General features: G+C 46.3%; 1 long non-coding RNA gene across 1 annotated transcript; it reads left to right on the top strand.

Moving 5' to 3' along the window:
* Positions 1–1609: 1609 nt before the first annotated feature.
* Positions 1610–16760, top strand: LOC116947636 (uncharacterized). The gene is made up of 3 exons (XR_004403703.2): positions 1610–1896; positions 13672–13761; positions 14430–16760. It is a non-coding gene; the product is annotated as an uncharacterized LOC116947636 (long non-coding RNA).
* The last annotated feature ends 1819 nt before the right edge of the window (positions 16761–18579 follow it).

Genomic DNA, 18579 nt, shown 5'->3' with positions numbered 1-18579 from the left:
AAACTAAAGCTAATAAAGAAATCAACACAGCAACTAATGTAACGAGCCAAAAAAAGGCTGTGTCTCTCCCACGCGTGACGTCACTCCACATGCGCCCCCCTCATTATTATTCATGTGTGCCTGCACTTTTGGACTAAGGCAGAAGGTCGAGCGGCTATGAAAATGTTTTTTACGCAGATTCGCTTTCGATTTTTCGTATCTTTATAGCAAGTGAAGGCAATAAATTATTCCATGCCACATCACAGTACATTTGGTGCCTTTATTTCTTCGGCACGTCCAAAAAAAGGTAAGTCTACTTTACACTTCCAAATTATACTACAATAAACATTTCTCTGCTACTTTGCAGACATTGTATCGAATTTGTGGTGCCACAACCGCGGAGCAACTCTGCAAGTGCCACGATTCCCCCTTACCGCCCCCCCGAGCACACGCACCCACGCAGCACACACAAGTAGTATCCCGGCGGGAGGATCACGTGGCACAATGGGTTTTCATCCGAAGGGCCCCTAGGTGAGAATTCCCACGGTTTCCCGGTGCCAGGAGATTGGCCGACCCTCCCAGGACAAATCAGAATGCAGCACCCCTAAATTGGCTTAGAATTGTATGGGCACACAAAGCTTCACCGGGCCAGCCGCAATGAGTCACGCAAGACATCGGGGAAAGGGCTGGGGTGAAATATTAAGCGAGCAGTCGATGAGGTCGGGGAGATCCTAGCGTCACCGACCAAGTACACACTAACCGGGTGTGTATTCCTCATTGTTTTTTCGGTAAAGTCATATGTAGAAATACAATAAAATTATATTAAAACAAAAAACAATCACGACGTTTCAATCAAAGGGCACATCTTGAGCTGCCGTTTTGTATTTACAAGAGGTGGTCATTTTTTGAGCTGCCGTTTTGTATTTACAAGAGGTGGTCCTTTTTTGAGCTGCCGTTTTGTATGTGTAAGATGTGCGTTTGAGCTGCCGCTCTCGCTCTGGCCCCTCCCCCCCTCCAACCGTATTTCCTATTTAAGCTTCTGTTCATCCCTCCGGCACCCCCCCTCTCTCTCTGCCTCCCTGTCCGTCTTTCCTCCCTCCTTACCTCTTAGTGGACTTGTATATGTATTTCTACCGACCGTGTACCTCGTATTTTTCATTCTATCTATGCTGGTATGTGCAATACAAAGGTTGAACACGAAATTTAACACTTCTGAAATTCGTGGTCCGCCAGGAAGTGTCTGTGTCGTTGGCCTGACTGGATGTGCTTCACATGTTTTTTTCAGGTTTGTTGAATTCTCGTCTCTCATCTTTTTTTGTTGTTGTATTTACCTCCGTGATTTGTTCTTGACACCTGATGAAGATCGCTTGCGTTGTGATCAAAACGTCGTGATTGTTTTTGTTTTAATATAATTTTATTGTATTTCTACATACGTGACTTTACCGAAAAAAACAATGAGTAATTTTATGCAGTCACGAAAGCTTTAATACTTTATTATCGGGTGTGTATTCGCCAGATGGACGCCCCCCCCCCCCCCAGATTAAACTGGCTGAGTCAGGGATTAATGAGTATGGGCGCAGAGACAATGGGCTGAAATAATGTAACGTAACGCTCTATGGAAGGGCAGAAAAACGTTTGAAAATCACAGGTAGGCGCACGATTGGCTACGCAGGATAACGTAACCCCCGGATGTTTTTTTTTAATCAAGGGGCATAAAAAGCGGAGCCCAAAACGGTTCAGGTCAGTTCTCCTCTTCAACAGCTTGGTCGCCAGCGGGAGCACCGTCCTGCCTCCTCGAGCCACTCGCAGCATCCGTGTGATGCCAGCGAGTGCTGCTACAGTGATAAGCAAGGTTTTTTCGTCATTCTCCTTCCGACTCTCACAGTGTCTGTGTGACGCCGTGAGTACAGTTGCGAGGTACGTGATAGGGCGTGTGAGTGTTTGGGGACTTGGATAGCGGTAGGCTAGGCTCTGCTCACAGAATTTTTCCTCCGGGCAGTGCAGGGTTTGCGCCTTGAATAAACGTTAGCACAGAGCCTCGGTGTGGTGTGAGTGATTTATGCGTGAAGCGGCTGCGTGGGCAGACGCGCGGCGAGAGTGAGGGCAGAGTCGCAGCACGAGCGCTCATTGATATAATCGCCTGCAGGTACGCGCGCGTTCGCGCAGCTGCTGTAGCGTTGACTGTGGGGCGTGCGCGTATAAGAATATAATCGCCAGCGGGAGCACACGCATGCTCGCCGCCGTGTGAACATTAGGGGTGGTGGGTGCAAGTGAGTGAGGACTAACCCTTTACAGTGGTAAGCCAGTAAGTCAGCCATGTCTCTCCGAGAGGGCGCAAGCGCGGGAAGGCTGATCACCCGATCGGCGGGGGCCCGGCACAAGCTGAGCAAGGCGGTAGAGGAGGGAGTGGAGGGGGCGAACGCAGTGCCCCACCTACCCAGCGAGGGCGGTGGGGCAGACGTCAGCCCCCACAAATTCTAATTGTTTTCAACCCCAGCGAGCGAATGTGGAAGATAAGTATCAGAGCATTGAATTGCAAGTCATTGAACGTCCGTTAAATACAGTGCTACTGTGACATTACGTCAGGTGTTTTATGACATAGTTGTGTAGTGGGTTCACGGGACACGGAGACGGTGGAGTAGAGGCAGCACTGTTTATTCAAGCTTGGCAAGGGTTACACTGGAAGGGGTAACGGCCCCTTCACGCGAATACATGCTGGGACACCCTCTAGGCTATCTAGCCTAATTCCTGTGCTCCCAGTTCCTCCGCTACAGGCGCTAGAGGAGGCTATCTGAACTGGCCCTGGTCATGGCACAGGTCACGGCACCCCACCAACCAGACCGACCCTTAAAAGGGCTCTGGCTCTGAGGCTCTGGGGCCGCACTACTGGCTTACCCTGCTGGCCCTCAAGGGCAGCGGTCAGGGAGTCCCAGGGTCTATCTAGCCGGCCTTCCTTCTTCACTGGTTCTTCATTCTTGGCTCCAACACACTGCCCCGAGCTCTCTGGCTCCCCGCCCTTTATACCCATACCCCACTGAGGGGCAGGGCTATAACGGACGTGGTTGTAGCCACCATGATGTGACTGTGTGTTCTCTTCGCGAAACACCCCTGCAGTTGCATGCAACAACCAGTCATTAATGCAGTACTGCGGTCAAATGCTGTGAGGTGTTTTATGACTTCCTTTTGTGCAACATTCATTGCCATTAATACAGTGCTACAGTGAAATGCAGTGAAGTGTTTTATGAAATTATTTTAAATATTCCCTGCCATTACATTTAGACAAGATAAAATTATACTCTGATAAATCTATTCGAAACTCTAATGCTTCTCTTTGGTCTCCGTTATTTGCTAAGTTACTTCAGACAGCATCAGCACGCTACTTTCTTCACTCTTCGCTATCAAGCGTCCAGAAGATAAATTTGTCAGTTAACAGCTTCAGGTAATTTGAAAACAGTGCCAAAGTGAAGTTACGGTTTTTTTCAAATTATACAGCCACAGAGATTGATCGCCTTTGCAACCGGGGCGAAATCGTCTTCATCCCAAGAATCGACCTAACTCCAAGTGATGTCACTCTTCCTTTCATACTGAAACGACGATAAATTCCGATCATTCCTGCGTATGTGATGACGAGCAACAAGTCGCAGGGTCAGACTTTTCAAAATTTGGGTATTTATCTCAATGAATCTGTATTTTCCCATGGCCAGTTGTATGTGGCTCTGTCTAGATCTAAATATCCTCAGTTGATCAAAGTGTTCATCAAGAATAGCCAACTGCAGGGAAACCTTTTGAACAGTGATAAGATATTGTATGCCGAGAAATCTTCCAAAGTCCTTAATTTCATTTAATTAGTTAACAAAATTGTATTTACGTGCGACATTTCCTAATAAAATGAACAATCACAATAAAACGTTAATTTGCATCTTTACTATTACAGCTTCCATCCTAGGACGGGCAAATAAGCTAGTATTTATATATGTGCATGTGCTGCTGATGCATATAATGTATGTATAGTGTGTGTTCATTCACCATTAATCGATTAATTCCTTCATTAAGTAATCCATTCATGATGATTTAATCTGTTCATTCACTTCATCAATCATTCACCAAATCATTATTTACTTAAAGTTGATCAATTATTGATGAATTTTTAACTCATTCTCAATTTATTTCTGGCAATTCTGTCTCCATTCCAAACAAGGTTAGAATTGCGTCACAGAGTCCGTGTGTAAGTGTAGCGATGTTCAATTCAGAAGGTGCTCGGTTCATAACCCAGTGATTCTTTGCAGCCCCTGCCCTGTCTCCAGCCGAGACCCGACTCACATGAACACCCACAGACTCACAGTGGTCTATAGCCTCAGACACCCGAAGACTCCAAGACCCACAGACTCATGCGGTGGCCAACAGACTCGCACGGGGATCCAGACTCGCACGGAAACTCAGTCCTGCACGGAAACCCACAGACACTCGTGTCCACGAAGCTCTCTAGCCACTTCACCCCAAGGCCAAGCTGCCTTGAATAATAATTCATTAGAGGCATTCCTTGACTTACGAACGTGTTCCATTCCTGAGACCCGTTCGTAAATGGGACAGTTCGTAAGTTGCAACGCACTGTATTTAAATGCACATACGGTGAGTGCTATGAAATGTGTTACGGTTCAACAAAAAAGGAAAGCATCGTTAAACTTAGAAATACGTAAAAAAACTGCGTCGTTTTGTTGGATATGTGCCTTTTTCCAAAATTAATATTAACAAGAAATTTTCTTATACATATATACCTTTTTTCTCGAAATAATTAATGAATAAAAACAAGAGCATAGTAACTGAAAAACAACACGTAATCCAATAAGACGCCTTGTCTTCCCGTAGCGGGTGAAAGCGGAGATAAGAGCGTGCTAACGAACTCAGCAGCAGATTTCGGCAATAATTGGGTTGGGGAAATTGCAAGGCAATTATCACAGGCTATCTGTGTGCAAGGTAGGGCTAACCTAAACAAACTGCACGTGGAGGCCATGAGAGGGCTGTTGTTTTGAAATTAAATAATGAGGCAGACAACATTGACACTAACACTCCACCTTATAATTAAATAAATAAATTGAATAAATCCTAGGCCCCAAGGACAACCTTCCAACCAGCATGGGCTGTTAAAAAAAAACACAGCTGAGAGCAAGCGGTGCCTTGGGTCGCGGAGAGTTCACGTTAGCCTAGATATAGGTGGGTCAAAAAAAACTCAACCATTTATTCTGCATCTTCTAGCGTTAAAGTTCAAAATTCGACAACAGGAGTAGGCTAAACTATCGATCCTCGTGCTCGCTCCAATTGGAGACAAGGGTACGAGCTAGAGCAATGAATTATTGCCCATTTGCTAATCCAATACTGAATGTTAATTCATCTTTAATAAGTTCCTGTACAACCTGACCGAAGTGTATGACAAACACAGAATTTTTACTAAAGTCAAAACGAATTCCCTAACCTTAGCATAGGCGAATAATAGCACAGTGTTAACCCAAGGGAAATGGAAGAGGAGCAGAGGCGCCTTTGTCTAGATTGTAGCGTGAGAGAGAGGACAGACGCCAAGCAATTATTTCAGCACCTGTGTTCACAAGGCCGAAAACAGAGATAACACTTCCCCACCACAGCCAGACGGAAATTAATGAGGAGCCTTGAGATGCACGGCGTGTGTAGAACGAAAAACAGCTCAAAGAGCAGCCCTGAAGGGAAGACTGAGAGAGTTACCACAGGCTGTCTGTGCTAAAGCTAGCAGTTGCACGAAAATGGGGCAGAGACTGAGACAGACAGTGAGAGAGTGGGACAGGGAGTTTCATTTAAAGGCCATGAGCTATGTCCTGCTGGCATGGCCTTGCAGATACTTGAGCGGGGTTAAACCAAGGGCCAAGGAAAAAGAGGGTCTCCCGGCCGCCTTTGTCTCCCTGCCGTACATGATGAGAGTATACATACGCTTAAGGGAGCACTTTCCATGGAGCTAAAGTCAAGAGCCACGATGGAAGACTGACACAGCAAACACAGCAGACCTCGAGTCACGTGCAGAATCATAACTGTAAGTCTGTGATGAAAATGTTAACTTAAGAAAAACTTAACCATTTCTCCGTGCGTCGGTAAAGGTCGTATGAGGGAACGTCGCCCCTCCCTCCAGGTCGTGCAACACAGACAAAGACGCCTGTGAGATCATTTGAAACGCCTGTTGTTTTGATGGTATGAAAGAGGGGGCCTGGGTCTGGGAAGCAGTGAGAGTCGGCCACACAGGGGAGAATCCCGCCTCCCTCAAAGTTGTGCCACACAGACAAAGACGCCTTGAGACGATTCGTAACACCTGCTGTTTTTGACGGTCTATGGAAAGAGAAATCAATAGAACAAGGCCGTAAATGACGCACACAAGGATACACATACACAAGGACACACAGACGGACACACGCCCCAGACCACGAGACACCGATAAATCCAAAAGAAGCCCTACCTTGTGGGGAGGAGTCAAGAGGAAGGATTTTGGCATAAAAGAGGACGCTGCCGCATTGAAAGTTCAGTTCGGCCAGCTCATCGGAGTCCGGTTCGGCTCGGCTGAGCTCAGCTCAGCTGAGCCCATCAGCTGAGCTCGCCATCTCATCAGCATCAGCAGAGCTCAGCTCATCTACAGTTCGACCTGCGGGTCGGCTCAGGAGCGAGCTGCGACCACTGGTCGGCTCGACTCATCATCATCGGGGCTCAACTCCCCGGAGCGGCTCCCCATCTCATCTGCAGGTGGGCAAGACCCGCTTGACAGCTCAACTCGCCCCTGCGTGGGTCGGCCCCTGCCGACGCGGAGGTCTCTGCCACCCGCCGGGGTGGCGAGGGTCGCTGTTTAGCGACAAGACTACGAACGTGCATCGCCAGCGCCGATTATCGCAACCGGGCCAAGCTGACTCCCCTCCCGCGCACGCTACGAGCATGCTGTGTACGCCATCGCAACTACAACGACGTGTCAGCTGGTCAGCCTACGTCAACCAGTGTGGGCCGAGCCTAATCAACTGATCCGTATGACGCACACTGCTCCATTTCACGACAAATCAGGCATTCGCTTGACCTAAAGACTCAACTCCAAACACTGACTATTCAAAACAATTCATATCACTCAAACCTACACGGGTCCTTAACCAGAAGCCAATACTCAAGTCCATAGGCCATCAGTGGCTGTGAAGGCATCACAGCAGATCGAGTGAACACTCCGTCGTTTATAAGTATATTCGTAATATTTCCTCCTTCATATTTTGTTTTGGGCTGTACTTCTAATCCCATAAGTACCAACCGATCCATCAATACGAATAAATCCTTGACACCTTCACCACGGAGCTACGCTCACGTGGGGGGGAATAGCATATCCAACCGGCTGCCTTATCAGGCGATCTGGTCCACAATTAATTAAACGTTAGTCCAAGATAAGGATATCAGGGGAGAGAGCACACCCCACTGCACAGCCTCAGCCATTGCGGTAATCATATAATCTACCCGATGGATCTGTTGAGATATTTGTGCCTTTGGGAATAATAACTGTTTTTGATCGCCTTTTTCGTATTAATATCGTCATATAATCTTTAAGTACTTCTCGTTACTGATCGCGCACGTACTCGCGTACTCTACAGAATACTCAACTGTTCCGTGACCTAATGTGCTAACAACGTGATAAGGGTTGCTTATGGATCTATGAATAAGTGCGGTACTGCGTGAACAATTCAAGTATAATCATTTATTATAAGGTTAAGGTTTTTATTTAGATTAACATATGCATGTTTTAACAACTCTTTCTCTCACCAACAGCTTGCATTACGCGGCGGAATTAACCAAAGGTGCTGGTGTCAAAGTGAAACCACGCAGTCATTGATGAGATACTGTTTCGTAATTCCAAGCCGAGAATTATATCTTTTAGAGTTAAGGTTTAATTAGAATAAATTGATTAATGCAGAAGTGGTCGTGTGATTCTTTCCTGAAATGTATGCATAAGATCTGGTTCTGCGATGAGATATGAACTTGGTGACCTTACACAAACACTCGAACTGATATATGAACTTGGGGACCTCACATTAAATACTCTAATTGAGACCTGAACTTGGGGACCTAACATAAACACACTAATCCATACTCAGTAAATGTTAAAGCGAGAATGATATGAACTTGGGGACCTAACATAAACTCTAATCCATACTCGGTAAATGCTAAAGCGAGAATCATTGTATTATCCTGATCGATAATACGAAGCTAAACCATGAAGCCGAGTTGACTCTTGACACTAGCATAACTGCATACGATTAATTGGATTATCCCGATTGATAACACCACCTCGTCAACGAGGCGGGGCCTGATTATCATAAAGGCTGTCATTGACATAACCACACCCACTCGTATAATTAATACGATTATCTCTCGAATCAGCATAATTTATATGCATAATTACACAAATTAACATAATTTCGGATACATTACGCAAATATCAAATTTCATTTAATTTTCATTATTTTCATCCAATTTTCATAACACCCACATATACAACAGTTTGCATGTAATACATATTGCGTAGTAAATAAAACTAAATAAATTAACAATAAATATCAAATAATCCGGAAGGGGTGTAATGAGTCCCTACAACTGCACACACGTGGACGCCCGCGCGCGTACACACAAAGACAAAGATCCCCATATAGCCTTAACACAGTCGAAGCACGTGCTGTTAGCCAGGTTGGGACAGCACACGAGGGGATCGGTAACCAGCACCACGCCCGGCTGCCTTTGTCTCCCTAGTAACGTTTTACACACCACACCAGATACTCATTTGAGGCTGAGTCGACCTAGGAGAGGCCCAGGACCAGATCAGATAATGGTGACCGGTGTCGACCGTGAGTAGGAATCGAACTCGGGTCGCTGGGTGCAAAGCGTGCTAACCACTGTGCCACCAATCCCCACAAACACACACACACGGGGGAACGTGCACACAACAACAACCGCCATTCGCCACTAAGTGGCGGTGATGTCACCACGGCGCTTGTGCCAGGCTATGTGCATGTTGAGGCCATGTGAAGTGCCGAACGCCCGCCGGCAGGAGGTCACGGGGCAGACCCAGGTGCCACGGGTCGTCTGACTGAGATGAATGGCCGATGACGCGCACACAGGCCCTCGTGCACACTCAATTGCACACCCAACCTACTTACACACAAACACACTCCCAGCGCGAGGCTGTCTCACTACATCTCACGGAGGATCACTGCGCTGAACAAAATAGGGAAAGAGGCAGTGATTGGCTGGTTGCAAATGCAAACACGGAGTAGGCGTCAAGAAAGCGAGAGATAGAAGTGATAAGATGGGGAGCACGTGTAGGAGACACCGGGAGGACTCCGACTTAACGAGGGTCACCTGAGGACTCTTAATGAGGAGGAAGATGTAAGGGGATATTTGAAGCAACGGGATTGAGTTGGTTGGAGATGAAGAAGTGAAGAAGTGAATGCAAGAGAAGTCCAGGACTTCGCCCTCCACACCTCGTCCTACCCAGTGGTGTTGGCTGAACCCCCGCTCAGGGCACGGGCGAGGTTGGAGGTGTGGGTGTAGTAACAGACTAGCGGAGAGGAGCCTAGCGGAATCATCAGTGTGAGTTTGATAGGCAAGAAGAGAATAGACTAGGGGATATCAGTGTTTTATTTATTTTTATTTAGTTTATTTATTTGGTATAGCCCTGTGAGCCATTCGGCTCTTGAATCGGGTGCAACCACAAAAAACAAAAACACGAACAAGAAAACATCTTAAAGTGACTATGTGACTGTGCAAACAGAAAATCCATGAAAAAAACAGCAAAATATTCCTGAAAAAGCACCGTACACCAAAGCTGTGTGCAAAAATCCCAGTGGGATGCAAGTCAAACAACAACAACCACAAGAAAAACTTAGATTGAGGCTTAGGGTTAGGGTGTCCAAACCAAAAAACGTTTTCGAAATGACCAAAAAATAAAGCCATAATTGCAATGTAACGGTGATTATAGGGACTGTGGCCGAATTTTTACAATAAATTACATAAATAACATGTAACACCAAACCCTAGAAACCCACAACAACAGAAGCATCAGTCGGAGTATTAAATTTTGCAATGCACCTTTAAGATCAGCACACTAAATTAAAATAAGATAATACTTTGCATCGTCATCCGGAGCAAAACATTTTATTTTATTTTACGCCAATGAATAACAGTGGCAGCTAGGGGTGTACAACTCCTCTAGAGCAGTTTTGAGAGATCTCATTTGTAGCGATTCAAGTTGCAGTTTATTGGCAATAGCATTCCAGATCCTGGGGGCATCAATAGCAAAGGCCCTTCCTCCAGTTCTTGTACGGCAATAGGGAATGTGAAGCTGGTAAATGATCGAAGACCTGAGGTCAAATTTGTTCTTTTTTAACGGAGAGGAGATCCAGCAGGTAGTCTGCGGATTTTTTTGTAAGTACATCGTGAATAAATAAGATCTGGTGCACAAGCCGTCGAACATTAAGATATGTTAAGTTTGACCCAATGTAGAGATCACAGTGGTGAGTACATCGGTAGGACATCTTCATTCATAAGAAATTCAGAACATATTGTGAATGTGATTAAAGATATTAAACTTAACCATAATTATATTCTGGTAAGTTTTGATGTGATTTCTCTAATCACTAAGGTTCCAGTGAACGAATCGCTTAAATTACTTGATACACTAGTAACGAATACAGGTTTACCAAAAGATATTCCGAAACTTGCTGACCATTGTTTAAATAACACTAACTTCTTATGAAGAAGGGATTTCTTTAAACAAAAGGAAGGAGCAGCAATGGGCTCTCCTTTATCTCCTGTTATAGCAAATCTGTACATGGAAAACTTTGAAATAAGAGCACTTTCCTCGAGCACATTAAACCATCTTTTTGGTTTAGATATGTGGATGACACTTTGGTTGTCTGGCCACATGGTAAAGATACACTTAATGATTTTCTAAATCATCTCAATGCACAAAACCCAGCCATCCAGTTCACCATGGAAATGGAGGTGAACAACACACTCCCGTTTCTAGATATTTTGCTTGGACATGACCTAAGCACACACACACTCACTGCACACACACACACTACACACACACTCACTAGACACACTGTTGTATATGTGGGTTATGTGAAAATTTGATGAAAATAAAAATTGAATGAAAATTGAAATTTGCATAATTTATCCGAAATTATGTTTAATTTGTGTAATTATGCGTATAAATTATGCGTATAAATTATGCTAATTCGAGAGATAATCGTATTAATGTATGTGAGTGGGTGTGGTTATGTTAATGACAGCCTTTATGATAATCAGGACCCGCCTCGTTGACGAGGGTTGGTTATCAATCGGGATAATACAATTATTCTCGTATGCCGTTATGCAGTTTTGACATTTATTGAGTATGGATTAGTGTGTTTATGTAAGGTCACCAAGTTCATATCTCAACGCAGAATCAGTTCTTATGCATAATTCAGGAAAGAAACACACAACACTTCTGTGTTAACCGATTTTATTTCTAACTAACTTTAACTGTAAAAGATGCAACTCTTGGCTCGGAATTCCAACAGTATCAACACAGTATCATCATGACTGCGATTTTTCACTGACAACAGCACATTGATTCATTGCCCACGTAACGCGAGCAGTTGGTGAGAGAGTCGTTAAAACATCTAAACAAAAAAAACACCTTGATACTCTATTATGAAAGATTATACTGGAATTTGCACACAGTACCGCGTTCATTCATAGATCCATGAGCAACCCTTATCACGTTGTTAGCACATTGGGTCATGGAACAGTTGAGTATTCTGTAGAGTACGCGAGTATGTGCGTCGATCAGTAACGAAAGGTACTTAAAGATTACATGACGATATTCATACGAAAAGGCGATCAAAACAGTTATTATTCCCAAAGGCACAAATATATCAACAGATCCAACGGACAGATTATATGATTACCGAAATGGCTTAGAGTGAGGGTGTGGAGTGGGGTGCGCTGTCTTCCCTGATACCCCTATCTTGGGCCAACGTTTAATTAATTGTGGACCAGATCGCCTGATAAGGAAGCCGGTTGGATACACTATTCCCCCACGTGAGCATAGCTCCGTGGCGAAGGTGTCAAGGATTAATTTGTATTGATAGATCGGTTGGTATTTTATGCGATTAGAAGTACAGTCAAAAAACAAAAGAATTAAGAAGGAAAATTACGAATATACTTATAAACGACAGAGTGTTCACTCGGTCTGCCGCGATGCCTTCACGGCCACTGATGGTTTGTGGACTTGAGTATCGGCTTTTTGGTTAAGAACCCGTGTATGTTTGAGGGATATAAATCGTGTTGAATAGTCAGTGTTCGGAGTTGATTCTTTGCGTCAAACAGACGCCTGGTTTGTCGTGTGGTGGGGGGGCAGTGCACGTCATACATATCAGTCGATTCTTCTGTCACCGTGGTTGATTCGGTTCGGCCCACACTGGTTGACGTAGGTTGACCAGTTGACACGTTGTTGTAGTTGCGATGGCCCGTCGGTAGATGGCGCACACTGCTCGCTCGTAGCGTGCGCGGTGGTCGATCTTCTGCAGGGATGAGTTGAGCTGGTAAGCTGGTCTTGTCCGCTTGCTGATGAGTTGAGTCGCGAAGTGGCACTGGTGGCGCACTGTGACGCTGGTGGCGCGCAGTGGCGCGAAGTGGAGTGCGCACTCTGGCGCAAAGTGGCGCACTCTGGCGCAAAGTGGCACGAAGTGGCGCGCAGTGGCGCGAAGTGGCGCGCTGTGGCCCTGGTGGCGCGCGCTGGCGCGCAGTGGCGCGCAGTGACGCACAGTGGCGCGAAGTGACGCACGCTGTGGTGCGCAGTGGCGCGCTCTCTGGCGCGCAGTGGCGCGCTTTGGCGCGAAGTGGCGTGCCCCGCACACTCTGGCGCGCACTCTCTGAGTTTTTAATGCTGTAGTGTCCTATTTTATGCCAAAATCCCTCCACTTGGCTCCTCCCCACAAGGTGGAGCTTTTGATTTAGCTGTGTGTCGTGGTCTGGAGTGTGTGTCCGTATGTGCGTCCGTCCGTATGTGTGTCCTTGTGTGCGTCATTTACGGCATGGTTCTGTTGCCTCCTCTTTCAAAAAAACAACAGATGTTACAAATCGTCTCAAGGGCGCCTCTCTGTCTGTGTTGCAGGAAGACAAAAGGGTCTCTCCTTCTCTCCATTGCCCTTGGTTTATTCACCCCACTATCCTGGCCCCTCTCCAGTCCTCATTAATTTTCGTCACTCTGTGTAGCTGCGGTGGGGGAGTGTTATCTACGGGTTCCCAGCCTTCTCTGCTTGTACGTGTGGTGTGTTATCCATCTAGCTCACACTCTACTGAGAGAGAGGCTAGCGGGGTGAGAAGCTAGCAGAGTATACAATAAGAGGCCAGCAGAAACCAGGCTAGCGGAGCCATAGAGAGTGAGCGTCCGTGACAGGCAGCAGAGCTCGGAGTAGCAGGCTAGCGGAGCAAGAGAGGGAGAGTTCGCGACGGAAGTACGTGGTGTTGAACGTGAGGAGCCTCCGTGTAGGAGGCAACGCATGAAGTGACATAGGAGAAAACGATGAAGTTGTCCGCGTGAATAAACGCCACTACACATGCATGATCTGTGTTCTGCACTCTTTTTGTGTTCCCCTATTCTTTCAGAGTGCTTCCAGTCACTACACCCCTGACTAAAGCCACCGACCTTGCTGGAGAATAGTTTGCATGCAAAACAGTACACACAACCTTTTGAGGGTGAGTACAGTAGCCACTGTCTAGAAACCTGCCCATTTGGCAATATACAGTTCAGAAGTTAATTGTTGAAGCTTCTAGTCTTTCCACCAAGTGCTCTATCTTGGACTGAAACTGGGTATTTTTCACTGCGGTTGTGGAAAGGTATTGCTCCTCTTTCAAAAAGCACTAACTTAATAATGTCACTGGAAGTGCTTTGCCATAATGCAGGGTCAGTGACCTCATAGCACCAGGAATGGCTTGGTTGTAGATTTTATTCTTGTGAACTGCCCAACTGCTCCAGAGGTGGAAATGATGGTTCTTGTGTACCATTAGCTGTTGAGGGTTCGCCTTCAAAGGTGGCTCTGGGGGAGTGACAACATTACTGGAAACTGAACTAGTGCTAGTTCCTTCCTTACAGCTGACAATAGTGCTGCTGTCATTAATATCATTATTACTCTCAGAGGGGTTTTTTTAAGAAGTTGGCAATGAGTGGAACACTTTGAAACAAAACTGCCTCTCTCGCCTCCTTTTTTTTGGCTTTTCTTTTTAAAGCACCACTATTCCAACGTTTGTGGTCCATTTTCAGAACTAGTATGCTAATTATCTTACCTATAAAAGACATTTTTTGTCAGTCTGTCTTTCTGTCCGTCCATCTGTCTATCTGTCTGTGTATGTGTGTGTTCGCACAGGAGCCAAGAGACTGAATCATTACCCTTGGGACTCCTCCAGAAACAACAAAAATCCACTACGTGTGGCCACGTGGAATGTTCGAACGCTCACTGCGGAGGAGAGGCTGCCACTCCTCTGTCGGGAGCTAGACCGGTACCGCCTGGATCTCTGTGGTATTCAGGAGGTCCGGTCGACTGGCTCTGGCTCCTGCCACCATGAGGGATGGACAGTCGTCTTCTCGAGGCAGGAGACTGCCAAACAACAGGGAGTGGCTCTTCTTCTGAACAAAAGAATGAAGGGGGCGTGGGAGCGTGGCGGTGAGGTGTGGGAAGCTGTAAGCCCCAGGCTTCTTTAGGCTCGCCTTCCCATCAACCAAAGGCGAGGAGTGGTGGTCGTAGTTACTTATGTCCTCACTGAAGACGAACATCCGTGGAGGGATGCAGGCACGGCCGATGAGTCAGATGCCTTCTATGACCTCTTGTCACAGGTGCTAGCTAAAGTGGCCCCTCGGGATAGAGTCATCTTGTTGGGTGACTTCAATGCCCGAGTTGGTCATGATGCTGGCACCTGGTCTGGAGTGATTGAAAGGCATGGGCCAGATCAGCTAAATATCAACGGCAGGAGGCTGCTAGATTTTTGTGCAGCCCATGGGCTTGTAATTACCAACACGCTGTTCTGGCATCGACACATCCACACAACATCAAGGATGCATGCTAGGTCCAAGCAAGACCATCTGCTGGACTACATAGTGACAGAACCGCGGATGCGGGCCCATGTCCTTCACACCAGGACTTACCGTGGAGCTGATGTGCCCACTGACCATCGACTTGTCATCTGTAAGATGCGCCTGCCATCCTTCCACTCCAGTGGTGGGTGTACACCCAGGAGATTTGATACAGCTATTTTGCTGTGACTGTTCCACCTGAAGACAGAAGCTTGTGTTGCCTCCGAAACGTCGTGATTTAATTTAGTTGTTTTCATTTATTTTATTTTACCTACGTGACTTTGCCAAAAAATACAAAGAGTATGTACACCCAGGACCCCATTGAAACCCTTGGTGGCATGGTCTCAGCTAGCTGATGCAAGTTGCAAGCGAGAATTTAATCATCGCTTGTGGCTGGGGTTGGCATCGTCCCGCACTCCTCCTGATGTCGAGGGGAAATGGGCGAGGTTTAGGACTGTGGCGCATGCAGCTGCAATTGCTGCTTTGGGTACACGGTCCAGACCTCCCCAGAGACCCTGGCTAACAGAGGAGGTGTTCAAGCTGGCTGAGAAAAAGCGACAGGCCCACTCTCATCCGCTACAGCATCCCACGTAAGAGAATGAGGAGGCTTACCGCAGCCTTCGCTCGGAGGTTCAGAGAGCCGTGAGGCACTGCAAGGATGGGTGGTGGTCACGGGTTGCTGAGGAGATGGAGTCTGCCTCAATGGCCCGCGATCTCAAATTGCTCTTTAATTCCATCAAAAAAGTAATCTGCAGTGCCACACCTATTACCATCATTAGGGGAAAGAATGGTGATGCAATCTCCAACCCCCAGGAACAGGTTTGCAGATTTGCTGAGCATTTCTGTGAGGTCCTGGGGGAGGGGACATCCTACAGCCTGGATAACAATGTGGGACAAAGTGGGAATGATCCTGCCGAGGCTGCGGTGCCTCAAATATTGGAATAAGTCACCCCCTGTGAGTGGCTAGCTGAGGTGCCATCTGTTGAGGAAGTTCTAGAAGTGATCCAGAGTCTGAGACCAGGAAAGGCACCGGGCATAGATGATCTCTCAAGCGAAATGCTGAGGGAGGGTGGCATTTGTGCACAGACTGCCCTACATGACATCATAACAACAGTCTGGACCACATGGACGGGTTACGCAGGACTGGAAGGATGCCCTGGTTATCCACCTTTTTAAGAAGGGGGACCGCACAGACTATAATAACTACAGGGGCATCTCACTCCAGTGTGCCGGGAAAAGTGCTGGCAAGGATGATTCAACATCGCCTTGCTAGGCATGCTGAGGAGAGGCTTGCGGAGCCCCAGTGCGGTTTCAGGAAAGGGCGGTCCTGCACAGATGACATTTTCTGTCCGTCTGCTACAGCAGAGGTGTAGCGAATTCCAACAAGACCTATATCTCTGCTTTATTGACCTGGTCAAGTCCTATGATACCATGAGTCGACCTGGGCTCTGGATAGTTCTTCGTGTAGGTTTGAAGCTTTCGTGACTGCAAGAAAAGAAAATAGATCACGACGTTTCGATTGCAACACAAGCAATCATCATCAGGTGGGAAAACCACAGCAATATTTTTTTTTGCTGAAGTGGGAGAGAAAGCTGCCGTGGCAAGAGGTTATATAGGTAACAAAGGGAGGAGGAGCAAGGGGGGAGAGAGAGGGGGGTAGGGGAAGGGGAGCGCTGCGTGGACGCTAGGAGAGGGGGCGTGAGGCTGGGGGGGGGGGGGGAGTGGGCGGGGCTGGAAGTGGGAGGCCGAGAGAGCTGAGGATGTGGGGGGGAAGTTAACTCGGAAAAATAGACTAGTACCCGGCAGATATGATAGACAACAATCATAAAGCAGTTAGGGTTTTACCTGGTTAATAACATCCTTCCAATGATTGTTCAATTTGTATCCATCTTCTCGATTGAAGTTATGTCTATGTTTATATATCTGGATGGCTTCATGAACAAACCTTTGATAGTTGCCCGAAGGTTTGCAGAGTACCTTGGTCTCAGAAAAAACAATATCATGCGAGCCCACAGTCGTTATAACAATGGTCAGCTACGGCAGAAAGAATCAAAGAATATGGATTCCTGCAGTCACGAACGTTTCAAATCAAACGTTGCAAAGTTGAACACGTAGTTGTATAATATGTAATGAAATGTGCGAAGTGCATCAGTAATTTTGCTTTGCATACTACGTTTGCATATTGTCATCCACAGTTTCAGTCAATTTCAGGCAATTTCAGTAAAACATCAAACATCGAAGGTGGCAAAAATTATCATCGGTTTCAGCCTCCAAAATCCTTTGGAAGCCGTAACTTGCCAACTTTCTTAAAAATTCCTCCAAAAGCTTATGCAGCAACATTTATGAGTAAATTGTCCTCGTCTAATGCGGGAAGGAGATGATGGTGATGTGTGCTCATGGAATATTGAACGTGGCAGCTCAAGCTTTGAATGTTCTTTGGAACTTGTTTTCCAATCCCACTATTGATCTATCACAGAGACCTTTTTTATTTTCCCTCGAAAGTCTATCAGCCACCTTTGACTCTTTATTAATGAGTATTGTTTGCATTTAGTTTAGGGCAAAGTCAAGTGGAACGTAAATAACGATGACTTAGAACAACGTGGTACAGGCAGCACTGTGTTTCACGAACAGGTAGAGTCTGCCAGTAGGGTGGCCATGTTAGTGCTGTGTAATCCCATTTGAGATTGGGTTTTTTTTTCTAATTTAGACCGTGATGTGGGGGGTAGGTGTGCATATTAATATAGCCCTGTGTTGTATATATAGGCCTTTTTTTCCAAAATTGATATTTTAAGAATAATTCTGCCAATAGATTTTTAATCAATCGGGGTGTAGCATGGGGCACAAAAAGGTGTAACAAAACACACTCACCCCTCACCCCGCTGCCCTCACAAGCCATACAAGAAGGCAGCAGGAGATAAGCCATGAAATGTAGTAAAACCCTGGTGCGAGGGGGGGGCATAAAACGCAGACAGAACAGCGCAAACGGACGTTACAACTGCCGTTTTTTTTTGCTTCGGTAAAGGTTCGAAACAAGAACAAATCAACATTACAGACTGCAGTCCACATTGGTGGCATTGTATTATTACTTACCTTATTTTACTCTCATTCACCTCACATATTGTTTCTTATTGTATCTTTCTATCTACGTGACTTTTCTAAAATAACCGAAGAGTATGGATTCCTGCAGTCACAAACGCTTCAAATCTAGATAGACCAAATAATACTTGGGAAGTATTAGACCGAGGGCCATCCAGAAGAGATGCAAGGCGAAATAGGTCAATCACACATGACCAAGATCAAATGTATTCCATAGAGAGAGCCTCCCAACCGCCTTTGTCTTCCAGAAGCACGTGGTAGCAATAAATCACAAAGGCAGTGACGGCACCCATCTTTGTGAGAGACAAGAGAATGTAACACCCAGCCACGAGGGAAGAGGGGGGGGAAGA

This window comes from Petromyzon marinus, chromosome 30, assembly GCF_048934315.1.
Source record: "Petromyzon marinus isolate PM22_M1 ecotype Great Lakes invasive population chromosome 30, UKy_Petmar_22M1.pri1.0, whole genome shotgun sequence".
Classification (NCBI taxonomy): Eukaryota; Metazoa; Chordata; class Hyperoartia; order Petromyzontiformes; family Petromyzontidae; genus Petromyzon; species Petromyzon marinus.
This window is presented reverse-complemented; position numbering and strand designations above follow the sequence as displayed.